Here is a 16,374-nt window from a genome sequence, read left to right as displayed (position 1 = left end):
TGTGACATACTAAAGCACAAGAGCGACTTTAAGAATGCTCAGTTATTTGGCTGTTGTTCATGTAATGTAGTCAGGCCTAAACAGGATACAACGATGCATTTGACACAATGCCAGAATAGAGAATCGACTTCTGCAGTAGCTTCGTATCAGGATATATTAACTCTCGACTTGTAGTACATAATGACTGGCAAAGAAAAATGTTGCCCCATTACATGCCTTTGTTGAAACTCTTTTGTAGCTCAGTAAAAAACTATCCAAAATCCTCGACTCAACTTACATATGCGGCACACCAGAAGTCATTGATCAACCAAATGATGAAAACGTTATGCCTTGTAATTTGTAAATAAGATACAACACGGCGGAACATTCAGGCAAAAAGTCACATCAAAGTTCAGTCAGCTGAACTCCACTTTTTCATGAATCAAAATTGTGTCAATGTGCTGCCATTGCCACAGAGATCCAAGTGTGGTATAGTCCATGTGTTTTTGGCCTCGAAAATATACAGTTAGTAAAACGCATACCATTTTCATGCAATATGCATGCTCTGAAAATAACATGGAAAAACCTAGGAATACAACAACAAATTGTTTCAACAAAAAAAACTTGAGGGTGAAGCAGGGGAGTCTACTCACGAATAAATATTCTGGGGATCAATCTCGTTAAACAAATTGATGTAGAAGCAGAATCCATCTGGGCTGACATCCCTGCCGAGGAGACCTGAGAATTTGCTTTATATTGGTTAGTTCATTCAGCCTGGAACTAAATACATGTCTTGCAAAATACTTGAAAGGAGCAATCTCAGGACACCTTTGTTTTGTGCATTTAGAAGATGCTCCTTCGCTAAAGCTGGTGCAACCGTATTTGCTTTATTATTAGGGAGAGATTGAAAGGAGCAATCTCAGGACACCTTTGTTTTCTGCATTTAGAAGATGCTCCTTTGCTAAAGCTGGTGCAATCCCCAGTATAAATGCAGCGTCGCTCGGGCTTATTCCTTTCAGAAGAGCATCCAGTTTTTGCGCGAGTGATGAGATTCTTGCAAATACCTATTTTTATCGGGGGAGATTAGTATGCGACTATATGCTACTATAGCAATCCCCAGTGTAAATGCAGCGTCGCTGGGGCTTATTCCTTTCAGAAGAGCATCCGGCTTTTGCGCGAGTGATGAGATTCTTGCAAATACCTATTTTTATCGGGGGGAGATTAGTATGTGACTATATGCTACTAAAGATGGTAGGTGCAACACAACTGGCGACAAGCCGACGAGTGCATGGAAACATGTAGATACCAGTAACAACACAAAAACAGAACCAGCCATTCGTTCATACTTTTGGTTAAAACTATGATTGTGGGAATCATATTTGCCAGGTCTAGACACAAAATCAAGGCACTGTTTTGTATGGCTGCTAGCTTACTCCTCCTATGTCATGCAATGCTATTCAGTATAAATCTAAAATGACATCTGGACTTATCATTGCCACGGCATACCTCATCATCACTATGCGTCTTGGTCTGGATCACCTTCACTCCACTATCAAATTTCCGGAGCATTACTGGGCTGCTTATTACAAATCAACATCTATAAGCAAAACATCAAAAACATAATGAATGGCTGGCGACAAACCAGCTGAAAAGACATATTCTTTCTTTTTACAGAACCATATCTAGGGATCAGATTACTCTTGTTTTTATATCATGTTGCATTAGTATATTCTGACAATTAAAGGTTTCAGCAATTATATCAAGAAAATGATATACATACACATCAAATTTCTCCCAAAGGGAGCAAGCTTGCAAAAGATCCTCTAATGAGATCAACTCTAGAACAAACAAAAAATCAATTTCACAACACAAGTGACAAGGGAATTTCGTACAGATATTCATCAGCAAAAAAACAAACCTGTTCCCCTAGCGCGGTTGAAGAGACAGTAGACATCCGTTCGTAAGCGTGAACATGCCCTGCAAACACGAGATCGACTTTGTACTTCACAAACCACGGCTCGTACATCACTCTCATGCTATCACCTTCCATGTAATGGTAGTTGTAGCTGTCGTACCACGGGGCGTGCATCAGAACGATCAGCTATGGCGTCTCCCTCCTGTTCACCTTGGGGAACTCGGATTCAAACCACTTGTACCGAGGGGTGTATTTTCCTAGGAAAGAAGCAACAGAGCAGTCAATTCACCTTCAGCTTCAGCTTTGGAACTGGATTATCTGCAAATAAGCCGAGGAGTGAAAGCATGGAGAGGATAATGGACTGACCAGCGCAGCCCTCCGTCGTCGAGGTTGCTCCGCCGCCTGCCGTCGCGTCGACTCGCGGCCGGCGTAATGCCGGATCCAGGGTTATTGGGTTCGGTCGCCTCTTGGCGGCTGGGATCGGGAGGCGAGGGCGTCGGCCGGGGCAGTACCGGATCGAGCGTTGCCGGGGTCGTTCGCCCGATGACGGCTGGGATCGGGAGGGGAGGGGGAGCTCCTACTTTACCCTGCACCCCGCGCCGCTCTTCTCGCCCGTACGTTTCGGCTCCCCCGCGCGGTGCTCCTAGACAGTGGTGCTGCTGCGACCTCGCCTGCGCTGACGGATGGCTCCGCGGTGGTGCTTCGCGTTGCTTCTGCTGCTGTGTGCGTTGGCGGGGGCGGACGCCTCGAAGGGGAGGTGGGACCCGGTGATCCGGATGCCGGGGGAGGAGGAGCCCGCCACGGCGCGCGGCGACGGGGGCTCCCAGGAGGAGGAGGACGGCGTCGGGACGAGGTGGGCGGTGCTCGTCGCCGGATCCTCCGGCTATGGGAACTACACGCACGAGGTGCTCCGGCTATGGAGTTTTACACGTCGCCGTCGCCCCTCCGGATCTCTGTCGCTGCTGGAAAAAGGATAAGATAAAACAAAGGATCGCGAGTGGAAATGTTACAGATGTAGGGGCTTTCTTGCAAATCTGAAACGTTTTTTCAGATATCCACTGAATCAGGACTGCGGGTTGAATCCTCCAAAACGGAGGGACTTTTTTGTAAAAAGGCCGCGACGGACGACAGAAGCGCTCCGCGCTTTATTATTAGGAGAGATTTCTACTGTACTATGCATACGCAGACCTGACATATCTCGCGGCTGCAACAGCCGATAATAATAAAGGTATAATGGATTAAGGGAATACAAGGCTGTGGCACGTTGCAAGATTTCCTACTTTTAGCCGCAAATCTGGTGGTCGCGTGCTCACTGATGACAGTGTGCGCTACGGAGTCTCGTGTGCAATGCAATGCAATGCAATGCAGACATGGTTGGAAACGTTTTGACCCATCCGGGGCATCGTCGCACGCTCCATGTTCCTTCTTGTTCTTGGCAGTGGTGTATTTTTCCGTCCGGGTACAAGAGATTCTCACGTACTTCTAGACAATTTCCTGAGATGGTATACTTCTATAGCTCCAAGAAAAGGTTCTTCAATGTCACTGCTCGTAGCACCCGCGTTCACTTCATAGCATGGTCTCTCCGACACTGCGCTGCATCATGCATGCATGCATGCATGCATGCAGCATGGTTGATGGGAGCTTTGATGTATGGCCGCTACTGTAGGTGCGTGGCGTGGACGAGATGGCATATACTCCCTCCGTTTCTAAATATAAGTCTTTTTTAAAGATTTTACTAGGAAATTACATACGGATGTTTATAAACATATTTTAGAATGTACATTCACTGATTTTGTTCCGTATGTAGTCCACTAGTAAAATCTTTTAAAAGACTTATATTTAGGAACGGAGGAAGTCAAATATAAGGCCTTTTAGGTATTTTACTAGAAGACTACATACGAAGCAAAATGAGTGAATCTATACTCTAAAATATGTCTATGTACATCTGTATGTAATTTATAGTACAATTTTTAAAAGGTCTTATATTTAAAAACGAAGGGAGTAGGAGAGAATCTCTTCCTTTGCAGAGGACGTACGAAGCGCCATGATTTCCTGCATGCTTTTCAGGAACCGCGCGTGAGGGGGGCGGGATGATGCTACGTGTTTGAGTTTCACCCGGGGTTAAGCAGTGGCAATGATTCCGGTCTCGTGTTTTAGTCTCGAGATCGAGGCCGGGGACGAGTTCTTTTCCTGCTGTGTGATCGAGGAAATAACTGGGCTTGTTCTTGCATTCAAGGCTCGGGAAAGGAGGTGCGCTCCAAGGCTCGGTGCTGCAAATGAGCTGAGTGGAAATCAGCAAGATCAAGCATGGCTTGGCCGGGTGCAGTCCAGTGTACCCAGGATGGGTCTACTAGAGCTAGGAAGCCCCAGGCATGGCTCAAGCAGACTGCATATGTGACCTTGCCAATTCCTTGGGCTGACTCTCTCATTCATGAAAGCTTGGGCACGGTCAAATGTCAAAATTTTGTATGGTTGGCTTTGCAAAATCAGATTTGGATCGTTGAACGTTTGAAGAGGCGTGGACAGTCGAATTATGAACATTCTCCACTATGCAAGTGGGAGCAAGAGACGGGCATTCATCTTTTCATCAAATGTCACTATTTAACTTTGGCGGTTGGTCATTCAAAGGTTTGGGCTAGCATACATGAACACTACTGACTCGCACCTCGATGAATTCGTCCTCAAATGATGGGATAAGAGAACTCACATGAGAAATATCTATAGGAAGGCCATGGCCGTCCTTGCCATTCTCATCTCCTAGACAATCTGAAATAAGAGAAACACACGGGTGTTCCGACACAAGAACGCGCCGCCGTCAGTCCTCCTCAAAAACATTGTCACCGAGGCTAATCTTTGGATGGCGGCGAGTGCTGAGAAATTAGGGCTTATTGTTTGTAGCGACTTATTGCCATGCCGTATTTGTTACGACAATTGTAAAACTCTATTTTCTTTTTATTTAATAAATGAGGTAAATCTTTTGATTCTGTTTTAAAAATAAAAAAATTATTTGGATTGGACGTGATGCCTGAATAGGGAGCTGAACCGTCTTTTGGTACGACCCATCTTGTTGGGACGAACAAGCAAATGGAGCACTGCTATTGATGTGGGACTCGTCTCCCAGGTAAACATGCTGTTCAGTTTTATGTTTTTGTTTTGTGAACATGTTCTTCGGTCCTAAGCACCGTTGCAGGGAATCTTCTATTTACCGCATTTTACGGCAAGTAGTCGATGTTTCACATACTGCCACGTAATATTTTGGACCGGTCTACTTCGTCGGTTTTGGAAACAATCTAGGAGGTTCCCTGAACCAATTTATTTCTCATTTTTATTGTTTGTTTTCGTTTTTATGTTTCTGTTACTTTTTTCTTTTTTTGTTCTCCGTTTCTTTTTTTATTTTTCTCCAGGTTTATTTTATATTTTTCAAATACGTTCGTGTTCAAAAATTATTCTCTGAATTCAAAAAAAGTTTTAAATTTTAAATAGTTGCTGTTTTTTAAAAAGAATCATAACTTTAAAAAATGTCTGAGATTTAAAAAAATGTTTAGTATTTTAAAACAATGTATGTATTTTCAAAATATGTCCTAAATATCTACATTCTGTTTAGTTTCTAAACTAAGTTTGTATTTAAATTTTGAAAATGATCTTGCTTTTAATAATGTTTCAAATATTAAAAAATAGATTTAGAAAATGTTTTGGATTTTCAAAAATGGTCTGAATTTTCCAAATATGTTTTTGAAATTCGATTTTTTTGTTTTTTTAAAAATATATTATATATTTTCAATAGTTGTCGTTTTTCAAGATCATTCATAACTTCAAAATGTTTGGGATTTTCAAAAAATGTTCGGTATTTGAAGAAAAGGTTTGATATTTCCAAAAAGTGTTCAAAATATCAAAAGTTAGTTCAATTTCAACTAAGTTCATGTTTGAAAATTGTTCTTAAATTTAAAAAATATTCCAAATTTCAAAAAATATTCCAAATTTCAAAAAATATCATTTATCAATCATTGTTCATAAATTAAAAAAAATTGTAAATTATTCTGGATTTTCAAAAAAATTCTTCATATTCGAAAAGAAAACGAAAAAGGAAAGAAAAATGGTCCAAAAATGAAAAAAAAGAAAGGAAATAAACAAAAAATGAAAAAAAGATAGCTGGGCCGGCCCAATCGGGCGCCCTCCCTGTTCGTGCGAGCAACTCCCTGCCACAGAATGCGGGAGGTAGGAGCTCGTGTTGCAGGTGCAGCAATGTGTCATATTCCTTAACGGGCCTTGCTAGTTGTAAAGGCCGAAGATAACATGCCAAGAACAAGAAGGCCGTGGTGGGCAATACATTGTTGGTCCTTAAATCCTAGCGTTGTATTTAAGGGCTATTTTACGGGAGCAACTAGTTGATGAGCATTTCGTTTGCGCTATATGCTCATTAGAAGACGATTAGAAGCATGCTTTGATTGAACATATGTTGGCACCAAGTGTACGGTCCCTCGCTACAAAAGATATGGTTGAACATATATGTGAAAGCCAAGATCTGAATGCAAGGGACTGTTTTTTCATAATGAACGGGACGCTGTCTCACGAGCTTTTCAGTGAGACGATGGTGACCATGTGGGCAATCTGGAAAGCTAGAAGAAAAGCAATCCACAAGGTTATATTTCAGAGTTCACTGTCAACTCACTTTTTCATCAAATCTTTTTGAACAACATCAAGATATTAGCCAAATCAAGGACTGTCCAGCAGAGGAGTATTGTACTGCGACCAACATGGTGGTTAGCTCCACGAGTCAAACATGTAAAACTCAATACAGTTGTAGCGGTTGCGTGGAATGGTGGCTACGGAGTTGTGACTGTGGTGTGTCGAGATTCAGAAGGCAGTTTTATGGGTGCTTCTTGCATTAAGTCTAGAAATCTAGCCGATCCAGAAACTCTTGAGCCGCAAGGAGTTAGAGAGGCTTTAGCACTAGCGGAATATTTGAATATGCAAAAGATTCATGTTGCATCCGACTGCAAGATTGTGGTGGACGGAGTTAAATATGGATCCTCAGCAGAGTATGGAGCACTTATACATGAAATCAATGAACGTACCACAACTTTATCTTCATGTAATATTGTCCACGAGTTTAGAATCTCGAATACCATGGCACACAATCTCGCCAAGCATGTATTATCACTTGGGTTTTGGCTGCCATGTTTGGTTAGGTCAACCTGATGTTCTTTTTTTTATTCCTGTAAACATTATTGTGACATAAATAAAGCTTAGCGAGAGTCTCTAAAAAAAGTTGATGAGCACTCCCTCACAAGCCTCCGAACAATTACTCCCACACGCCGCCACCCGACGAGTTCTCAGACACCGTCACGTGTCGCGTTCTCAGCGTTCTCTTTGTTTTTTAAATTTTTTTCGCACGCGTTTTCGACTTTTTAGATTGTTTTTCAATTTTTCTTGGTGTTCCGGTTTTTCACCAGTCTTACTAAGCTTTTGGAAGCAAACATACATTTTTCTACGGGAGGCACGATTTTATTTTCACGAAAACCTCTCAAAAAGGAAAAAACACTTTTTTTATTCTTCAGAAGAGGCACGGTTTGTGAGAAGCACGGTGGTGCCTCTCGGAAGGGAAACAAATGTTTTCTATTTTTTATTGTGAGAGATATGGTTTTGCTTACACGAGAAGTATGATTTTGCCCTGCGAGAGGCATGAAAAACATCGTGCTTTTTTCGCAAAAGGCACAGTTTTACCTTCACGGGAGACACGAAAAAAAATGTATTTTCTGTTTTTTTATTGTTAAAACCTATCAATATGGTATCTAGTTTTGAAGATCCCGATGCAAGAAAACAATGATGAAAATGGTTTGAGATTTGAACGCATGGTTTAGAAGATAAAACATTTTGAAAACACGTGTCTAAAAAAAACCCTCCAACGTTGTGACAAATAAAACGTATGCAATACACCATGTGTCCCAAACTAAAAGATGGAAGTGATCTTTGAAAAATTATATTTCTCAATTAATGATTTCTCTATTTCACAAGAGCTCTTATGCGACGCAACGTATTTCTGAGCAAAGGCATAGGGGAGTCCACCCTGGCCTGCCTGTTATTGAGTATGCACTCTAGCACGGGTCCAAAAATTCAAAAAGGTGCGCGCCGTATTGAACACGTGACCTTCAACGGTCGCATGCGTGATGCTAATCAACAGACCAAAACAACTTTATTGACTCATAACTAGGGCATCATTTTCAGAACTAGCTACCGGCACGGACATGTTGTAGGTGAGTAAAAAAAATACTGTAGGATGACTGTAGCTCTTGCATTTTTAAAACATTTTTATTTTTCTAAATGTTTTTCTAAAAACCTGTTTTTAAAATAATTTGTTTTCAAAAATGTGAACCATTTTTTAAAAACGCAACCATTTTCTCAAATTAACGAACGGTTAAAAGAAATATGAACATTTCTTTTTTATTTTGAGAATAATTATTCAAATTTATGAACATTTCTACAAAATTCTGAAACATTGTTTGAATTTGTGAGCAAATTGATCAAAAACTTTAACATACCCCGTGTATCCGAGTGACTCCCTATCACACAATGCCACAAGTAGAAGCTCCCTATGCGTCTCTCCTCTTCGGCAGGGTGCCTTATATCTCGCATTAAGCGAGACAGACGCGAAGCCCTCGTTTAAGATAAGCACCACTTGGCCCGGCCCAAATGCGATGGTAATACCAGCCTGTTTTCTGTTTTTGTATCTTTAAACTTTTTTGTTTTCTTTCTAATTTTAGTTTTGTTTACACTTCAAAGTATTTAAGATATATATCTATTAATAAAATTTAAATTTCAAAAATACATTAAACAATATCGAATAAGTATTAGAAATGATTTATATGAAATTAAAGAATGTAAAATAAATATTTGATAAATGTTGAATAAGTATTTAATATGTTTATAAACGATTTGAAAATGTAGAATAAGCATTAAAAATGATGAATGAGTATTTCAAAAATCTTGAATAAGTATTATATTCTTGAGAAATTATTTTAAAAATATTCAATAGGCGTTTGGACAATGTTGAACGTGTATAGAAAAATGCTGGTCTGTAACTAAATTTGGTTTTGGACATATACGAAAATGTAGACTGAAAACCAAAACTCATAAGAAAAAACAAAAGAAAAAGGAAAACCCCAAAAAAATTTGGAGAAAAATAAGTATTTAAAAAATGTCGAACATGTATGTTAGAAAATGTTGATCACATATACACGAATTTTAAGTGAAAAACAAAGAGAAACCAAAAATTGAAAAACCAGAAAGAAAAAAAATAAACCAAAGAAAAAGGAAAATGAAAAAAAATGAATACACAAATGAAAAAAAGCGGAGGATAAGAAAAACAGACAAAAACTGTCTTGACTCGCCTCAAGTAGGACGCGCCCCATATATTGTACATGAAGGTGATGGTGCCACAGTGGCTAGTAGTGCATCGTCCAAAAAAGGAGATCCCACGCTTTAGCCTTGCGAGGGAATTGTTTTTTGCTCTATTGTCTCGGAAAAATATACTAGCGGGCCGGCCCACTACTTTGGATGCTTGATGTGAGAGACCCCGTACGTCTCGCTTTAAGTCAGAAATAGTCGCCGCGCTCTTCGGTGCCCGTTGCGAGTGTTAAGTCTCGGCTGTACTGATTCATATTAAGAGCCGTCTGTAAGTGAGCAAATCGGCCGCTGTGTGGTTCGCTCTACTCCAATTTATTTGGTTCTTTTTCTTTTGTTTTTGGTCTTCACCGGTTTTATTTAGGTTTTTTTGTTTGTTACGCTTCGGTTTCTTTGATTTTACTGATTTTTTCCGGTTTTTCTTTCTTTATTAATAATACTTTTGTTTTCTTAGTTTTTTAGTTTTATTTTTTCTTTTGTTTCTTTAGTTTTTCATTTTTACCACATATGTAAACAAAGTTGGTACATAGAATTATATTTTTAGCGCACACGTAAAACATTTTTGATACACGTTAGTCATTTTTGAAACACATGATGTAATAAAAAAAATAGATCATATGTTTCGAATACATGCTAGTAATTTCCAAGGAAACAAAATATTTTACATAATACAAACATTTTGAAAAACTTCACAGACATTGTGAAGAAATATGTGAATGATTCTTTAAAATTTCAATACTATTTTTAATTGAATTATTAGATTTTAACCTATGGGACCATATGTTTACATTTTACAAAAAAATGAAATATAACAAACATTTTTTAATAGTGTGAATTTATTTAAAATAACATGACACATTGTTTTACATTGTATACAAATTTTCTTGAATTTTTGTAAAAATGTGAATTTTTTTCAAATGTCACACACATTTTTCTTACACCTGAATAACATTTTTTAATTGTTCTTTAAATTGTAGATTTGTCGTATACATCTGAAACATTGTCTTATACATGTTTTACATTTTCAAATGCACGATTAACATTTTCCAAAATTTATGTACTTTTTAAAAATTATATGTTCCCTTTGTGCCATAATGTGAGACCATTTTGCAAGGAGTTTTAGTTTGCAAAACGATCTTATATTATGGAACGGAGGGAGTATATTTATAGTACTTAAAATATTTACAAAAAATGATTTACTTTTTTTGGAAAAACAAGAATGGCGTCTACCTGACATTAGTATGGTGTGTCCACAGAGTTACTGGGCTCCCTACAGGAGACCCCGTGGTACACATAGCTGCACCCAGCAAGTCTCTCCCTGGCGGACTCCGATAGGTTTTGACGCTTAGCCTATTTAGTGCTCCCTTCCCTCTATCTTAGAGTTTACAGATGTTGAAAAAATGTGAAGCGAAAAACAGTTATACAGATTCATGAAGGTATGTGAATTTTCAAAAATCAAAAGTCGAGGATTTGGAAAATTTCATGAATTGATTATTTTTAACAAATTTAATAAAACCACAAAAATGTGCAGAAGTTTCAAAATACTCAAGGATTTAAAACAAGTAAATTTGAATAATGTTAACGAAGTTTAAGACCTCATGGATTTAAATAAAAATCACGGTTTTGAGAAAAAAAATACCTACTCCAAAAAATATCTTTTGACAAAAAATATAAATCTGATAGAGTTTATAAACTTGAAAAACAAAGTCACAGATTTTAAAAACAAACCACTGATTTATTTACCAGGTATTCCAAAAAATGTTCAAATATTTTACAAAATCACGAATTTTAGGGAAAAACACGAATTTGCGAAAGTTCATGAAATTAAAAAACGTCGCAACATTAAGAAAACAGAAATAGGAAAGTCAAAAGGAAACGAATATGACAGAGTTTTTGTATGCATTGAATATTTTACATATTACGGACATTTTTAATACACACAAAACATTTTTTAATATATGGCAAAAAAGTTAATACACATTGGAATTTTTATAATGTACATACTGATCAATTATCGAAAATATATTTTTTCTGTTTTTAATAAGTTGTTAAAATATCTAGGTCCGAAAAAACAACAAATATTTTGTGTGGGAAAAACTGCTAAAGCGCAAAAGTGGAAAGAAAAACTAAAAACCGCTTGCAAGCAGCCCATTTCCCCTTGCTTCGGTGAAGCCTCTTCTATTTGCCTCCTGCAGGCCGTCACTCTCTTCTGGAATGCACGTCGTCAAGGTGCATTTGGGTTCTGGTGGACGATTCCCTCTGACAGTCTCTAATAGCGACCAACTAACCGGCTGCTAAACAATGGTTGTTCTCTCTTTTGAGTTCATTATCTCATGAGCAGTTCGTCAAGGTGGCTGTGACACTATGGGATATTTGGACGACACGACGCAAGGCGATTCATGAGGGAATCTTCCAGACTCCGGTGCAAATCCACTCCTTTGTCTCAAGGTTAATCTCCGAGCTCAAAGTTTTGCAGAACGGAAACACTGGAACGACAGTGGCAGCTCAGCCTACCAGCTCTAACACACAACGACCGAAAGCTCCTCCTCCCAGGTTTGCGAAAATCCATGTGGATGGGCTGTCAAGGTCAGTAGGGAGGCTCAGCGGCAGCAGTTTGTCGTGATGGTACCGATAATTTTTTGGGAAGCTCTCCGATGTGTGTGGCAGCAGTCCAAGACCCGGCAACACTTGAAGCTTTGGCATGCCGTGAAGCCCTCTCATTGGCAGACGACTTGCATCTCCACAGCTTCATCATCTCGTTAAATTCAAAACAGGCCGTGGAGGATATCAAGTCCGGCTCCCATGGTAGTTATACTGATAATGTCAAAGAGATTAAAGCAAGGTCGTTGCATTTCAATTGTAATTTTACTTTTAAAGGTCGTGCGATCAATGTTGACCCACATAAGTTAGCGAGATTCTCTCTTTCGTTAGGTCCTAGTCGTCATGTCTGGTTTGGCCAATCACATGACCCAAATTGTATCTCACTATTTGTGTTTTTTGATCAATAAAGTCTGGCTTTAGCCCTCAATTTTTTTTGCCTTCCACACGTCAACAGGAGGTCTCTCGCCCATTCCATCATGCACACTACATAAAGTTCTAAGGAGTTGAATTGTTGTTATTGGAGAGGATTAAATTCTGGAATTCTTATAGCTAGATCTAACATAAAAAGTGATATTTTTTACTCATGTGAACTTATGCACATATAACTGCGAAACTAGAGTTGCGGACACATATGCATCTGTGTGTGTACTATGAATTTATTTTAAAATGCATACTTATGTATATTAATGTATACTATCTCCGTTCCTGGCACGGAAATTAAAAAAACACACGTGAAGGAAAATTTTCACAAGTTTTGGATGAGACTATACGTGAATAATTTACGTCGGAAAATAGAGGAGCTTGCATGATGTAAGGAAATGTAATTACACTTGAAATGTAATTAAATCCCTAAAATGAATATCGCAACACAATACATCTTATATGTCGGATTTTTTTCTCAAAAATCTATGCACCTTATATCAAGGAACGGAGGAAATATTGATTAATGTAGATTCAATCATAAGAGTAACATGATGGAATGGGTGCAAACCATAACCTAGTGTTAACCACTATTTTATATGTGCAACACAAAATAATTGTTAAATGATGTGGAAGGAGTATTCTAGGGAAGCATGTCTCAAAAAGAAATGGATGGGTGAGATTTAAATAACGACGTGGAAACATATGTGTGGCCAAGTAACTATTTAATGACTTGTGGTGGGGTTTATATGATAATATTAGATTGTCGGATTTCGGGCTCCGCAAAACCCTAAAGATTCAAACCAGGGGCGTGTACCAAGATCTCTCGTGGGCTTGCCTCACCTAACTCGCTACTCGCTGGGGGTGGCACATAACTCACTCGATGGTGAGGAAGACACAGAACACGTCAGTTTATCCAGGTTCGGGTCTGTGTGAAGCGTAATACCATACTTCTGCTTTGGTGGATTGCCTCTCGTGGAGGTTGGTGGATGAACTAGTACAGTGTTCGAGGGCCTCCGGAGGCTGGGTGGCCTTTGTGTGGCGCCGGTGAGCGAATGAGTGAGTCTCTCCCCTATGAAGTAACCTACTCTCTCTATATAAAGTGGCGGCCCCGGTCCTCTTTCCTTATCGTTTCGGCGGGAAGGGATCCACAACGGCCAATTTTGAAGGGGAACAGGGGAACATACTCCCCTGCCCAAAGGTAGTCTTCGCGTGCAAAGTGGCTGCCAGCGCTGCAGGGACGGGTCTAGGGATGACGTTTGTCCTGCACGCGGGCGACGATGGCCCCGTTGCACCAGAAAGGAAACCTTTGGAAGATGCCTTGGGAACCCGATACATCCTTGCCCCCTTTGCACTAAAGAGGAAATTGTCCCGTCCTGCTGTCTGCTTCTCGCATGTCCTTCCTCCGTGACATCCTTGGCTCCTGAGGCTGGGTCTCGCCTCGGAATATCTGCCGCTCCGAAGGGGTCCCGATGAGGCCCCCTGTGGGTCTGGATGTTGTTCCTCCTCGCAAGGCTTGGCCCCTTGCGAGGGCTTGCCTTGAGTGGTGTCGTGCCCGATTGTGCTTGCTTGATGAAGTGGGCCAGTCCTGGGCCACAGGCAGGCAGGTCTGGGTATCCCCATTCCTAGAATGCCGATAGTATCCCCCGGGCCCACGGCGCGCTCGGGTTGGCGTCTAGCCGAAGCCTTGGGGGCGGCCTAAAGTGCCGCGTGCCCTAAATGCGTGTGGGCCAGGCCGGTTCGCGTCACACGGCTGATGTCGGGTCTCCATTGTCTTTTGTCTTCGCCCAAGCTATTAGGAACCTGAGTCATTGCGTTGGTCCACTATTGCTTTCCTTTCTTCCGCACTCGCTCTTACTCCTCAGTATCCACCTCCAACCAGCGTCTCCCAGATCCAGCACCGCGTCATCCCCTTGTCGGTTCAGCGATGGCGCCCGCTGGCAAGCAGAAGCCACAGACGCAAGGTCCTGCCTCGTCTCCTCCGCTCCTGGAATGCGCCCTCTCCAAGGATGTGGATCTTACCCCATGCTCCCATGGACTGCGGCTAAGTCCAACAAGCACGGGCGAACCCTGATCTGGCCCGACGCCATAGCAAAGCGGCCCGCGTCGAGGGTAGTATACCCCTTCTTCCTCCATACCGTCTTCCCCGGGCTGGTGCCGCCTTTCTCCTCCTTCTTCACCGCCATCCTGAACCACTATGGGATCCAGGCCCTTCACCTCCAGCCTAACTCCATCTTGCTCATGACCATCTTTGCCTTCTACCGCGAGGCCTTCGTAGGTGTGCGGCCTTCAGTAGCCCTCTTCTTCCAATTCTTCAGCCTGCGCCTGCACGACGGCGCCCATTTGTCGGCATGCGTCTCCTTCATAGCGGCCCAGAGCGGAAATTTGCTCCTGAAGGCTGGGAAGAAGGTGGAAAACTTCAGGCACCGTTGGGTTTTCATGAGCCTCAAGGACGCCAACCCTCGGCTCGAGGCGTCGAAGGAGCTGCCGGAGAAGACTTCTGCGTGGAGCTTGGCGAAGCTCTCCAACCCTCGGGCCGCGCCCATCCTGGAGCGCATCTCCCGCGACATTAGCGCCAAGAGGCTGATGATAGTGAAGGAATTCTGGGCGCAGCGCCTGACGCCCCTTCAGCCCCACTCTAGGCCCCTGTGGGACTACCAGCCCGGTGACGACAAGCTCAGGCTCCGGTCCGAGGACCTTCCTACTGAGGAGCTGAACAAGGTCATGGCGACCCTACTGGGCGGTGACCCTGGTGACCTGCCCGAGGCTCTAGGTCCGTTGTACCGTCTCGACGACCGGACCGACCTGATTGCCACGCTGCCTGTCTTCGATGAGCGGGGGCTCTTCCCGGTCGAGGGCTCTGGTCCGGTTGAGGTGTCATCGGACGACACCTTAGGTGGGGAGGACTTGGAGAATACAGTCGACAACTGCCCAACGTGCGCGCCTCTCCCATCACAGTCCATCCTTCTGTGCGAGCTTGAAGATGATGATGCCACCGGCAAAGTCTCCGCGGTTATCTCCTAGCACCTGACCAGGATCCCTAGGGGACCCGTGTCGGTACCCCGCGCTACGCGGTCCGTGTGCATGCTCGCCCCCCGGAAGCACGGCGCTGAGTCGCCCTTGGTGCATCCTGCCTCCACCGGCGGGAAGTTTGAGGCGCCGGGCTCGCCCCCCTCCATGGGAGGCTCTGTCGCCCTGCCGTCGCCTGGGCGGAGAGGAAGAGGAGATGTGTCGACGTCGAAGAGTAAGTGACTCGTCTTGGCACGCCCCGCGCGTTCATCGTCCGCGCAAGGCTGATTCCCTTTTTGCTTGATGTATAGGAGAGTGGCCTCGCTGGGGGCGAAGAAGAAGAAGGCGGGCGTCAAGCCGAAGGCGACTCCCGACACACCGCTGGCACTTCCCAACGCATCGCTGCCTGCCGATGAAGAAGGGGAGGCTTTTGGGATGACCTCTCAGGCCTTGGTCGCCGAGCCCCCCGAGCCCCCGAAGCGTCCTGAGGCGGTTGCGGCGGCGCTGTTGCCCGAGGGGCAAGCTCTTGAGGGCCCTCAGTCCGCTGATACGCCAATGCTCACAATTTCCGAGCAACCTTCGGAGCCCCCTATCCCTCGTGACGCTGCCTCCCTAACGACAGCGCCCGCGATAGCACTAGAGGCTCCTCAGGGGAAGATCCGAAGGATTCCGGTATACGTCCTGGGCGTCCTTAGCAAGGCCTTCGCCTCCCTGGGCAAGGACGCGGACGTGATGGCGGAGGGCGAGAAGGAGGCCAAGGCCGCTCGTGCTGCGTGCGAGGAGGCAATGAAGGAAGACAAATCCGCTCACGCCGCGCGCTAGGAGGCGATGGAAGGAGCCGCGACGGCTGCCAAACGTCGCGAAGAGGCAGAGGCTCGCGTGAAGGCCTTCCAAGAAGAACAAGCCAAGCTAGCTGAGCATCTTCGCCTGCGGGGGGGGGGGGGCAGAACTCGAGGCCCGCAAGACCGAGCTCGGCGCCCAGGAAGAACACCTGTCCCAGGAGGAAACTCGCCTGGGCGCGAAGCAGGCGCGCTTGGACGAACAGGAGA

At 43.2% G+C, this 16,374-nt stretch overlaps 2 long non-coding RNA genes across 2 annotated transcripts; both read right to left on the bottom strand.

The window, feature by feature from the left end:
- Window positions 1–283: 283 nt before the first annotated feature.
- On the bottom strand, window positions 284–707 carry LOC123430273. Its single transcript, XR_006622907.1, has 2 exons — window positions 633–707; window positions 284–490 (listed from the first exon to the last, which is right to left on the bottom strand). It is a non-coding gene; the product is annotated as an uncharacterized LOC123430273 (long non-coding RNA).
- A 381-nt stretch (window positions 708–1,088) lies between these two features.
- On the bottom strand, window positions 1,089–1,812 carry LOC123430272. Its single transcript, XR_006622906.1, has 3 exons — window positions 1,760–1,812; window positions 1,486–1,555; window positions 1,089–1,180 (listed from the first exon to the last, which is right to left on the bottom strand). It is a non-coding gene; the product is annotated as an uncharacterized LOC123430272 (long non-coding RNA).
- Between the last annotated feature and the right edge of the window lie 14,562 nt (window positions 1,813–16,374).

This window comes from Hordeum vulgare, chromosome 2H (assembly GCF_904849725.1).
Source record: "Hordeum vulgare subsp. vulgare chromosome 2H, MorexV3_pseudomolecules_assembly, whole genome shotgun sequence".
In the NCBI taxonomy this organism is placed as follows: Eukaryota; Viridiplantae; Streptophyta; class Magnoliopsida; order Poales; family Poaceae; genus Hordeum; species Hordeum vulgare.
This window is presented reverse-complemented; position numbering and strand designations above follow the sequence as displayed.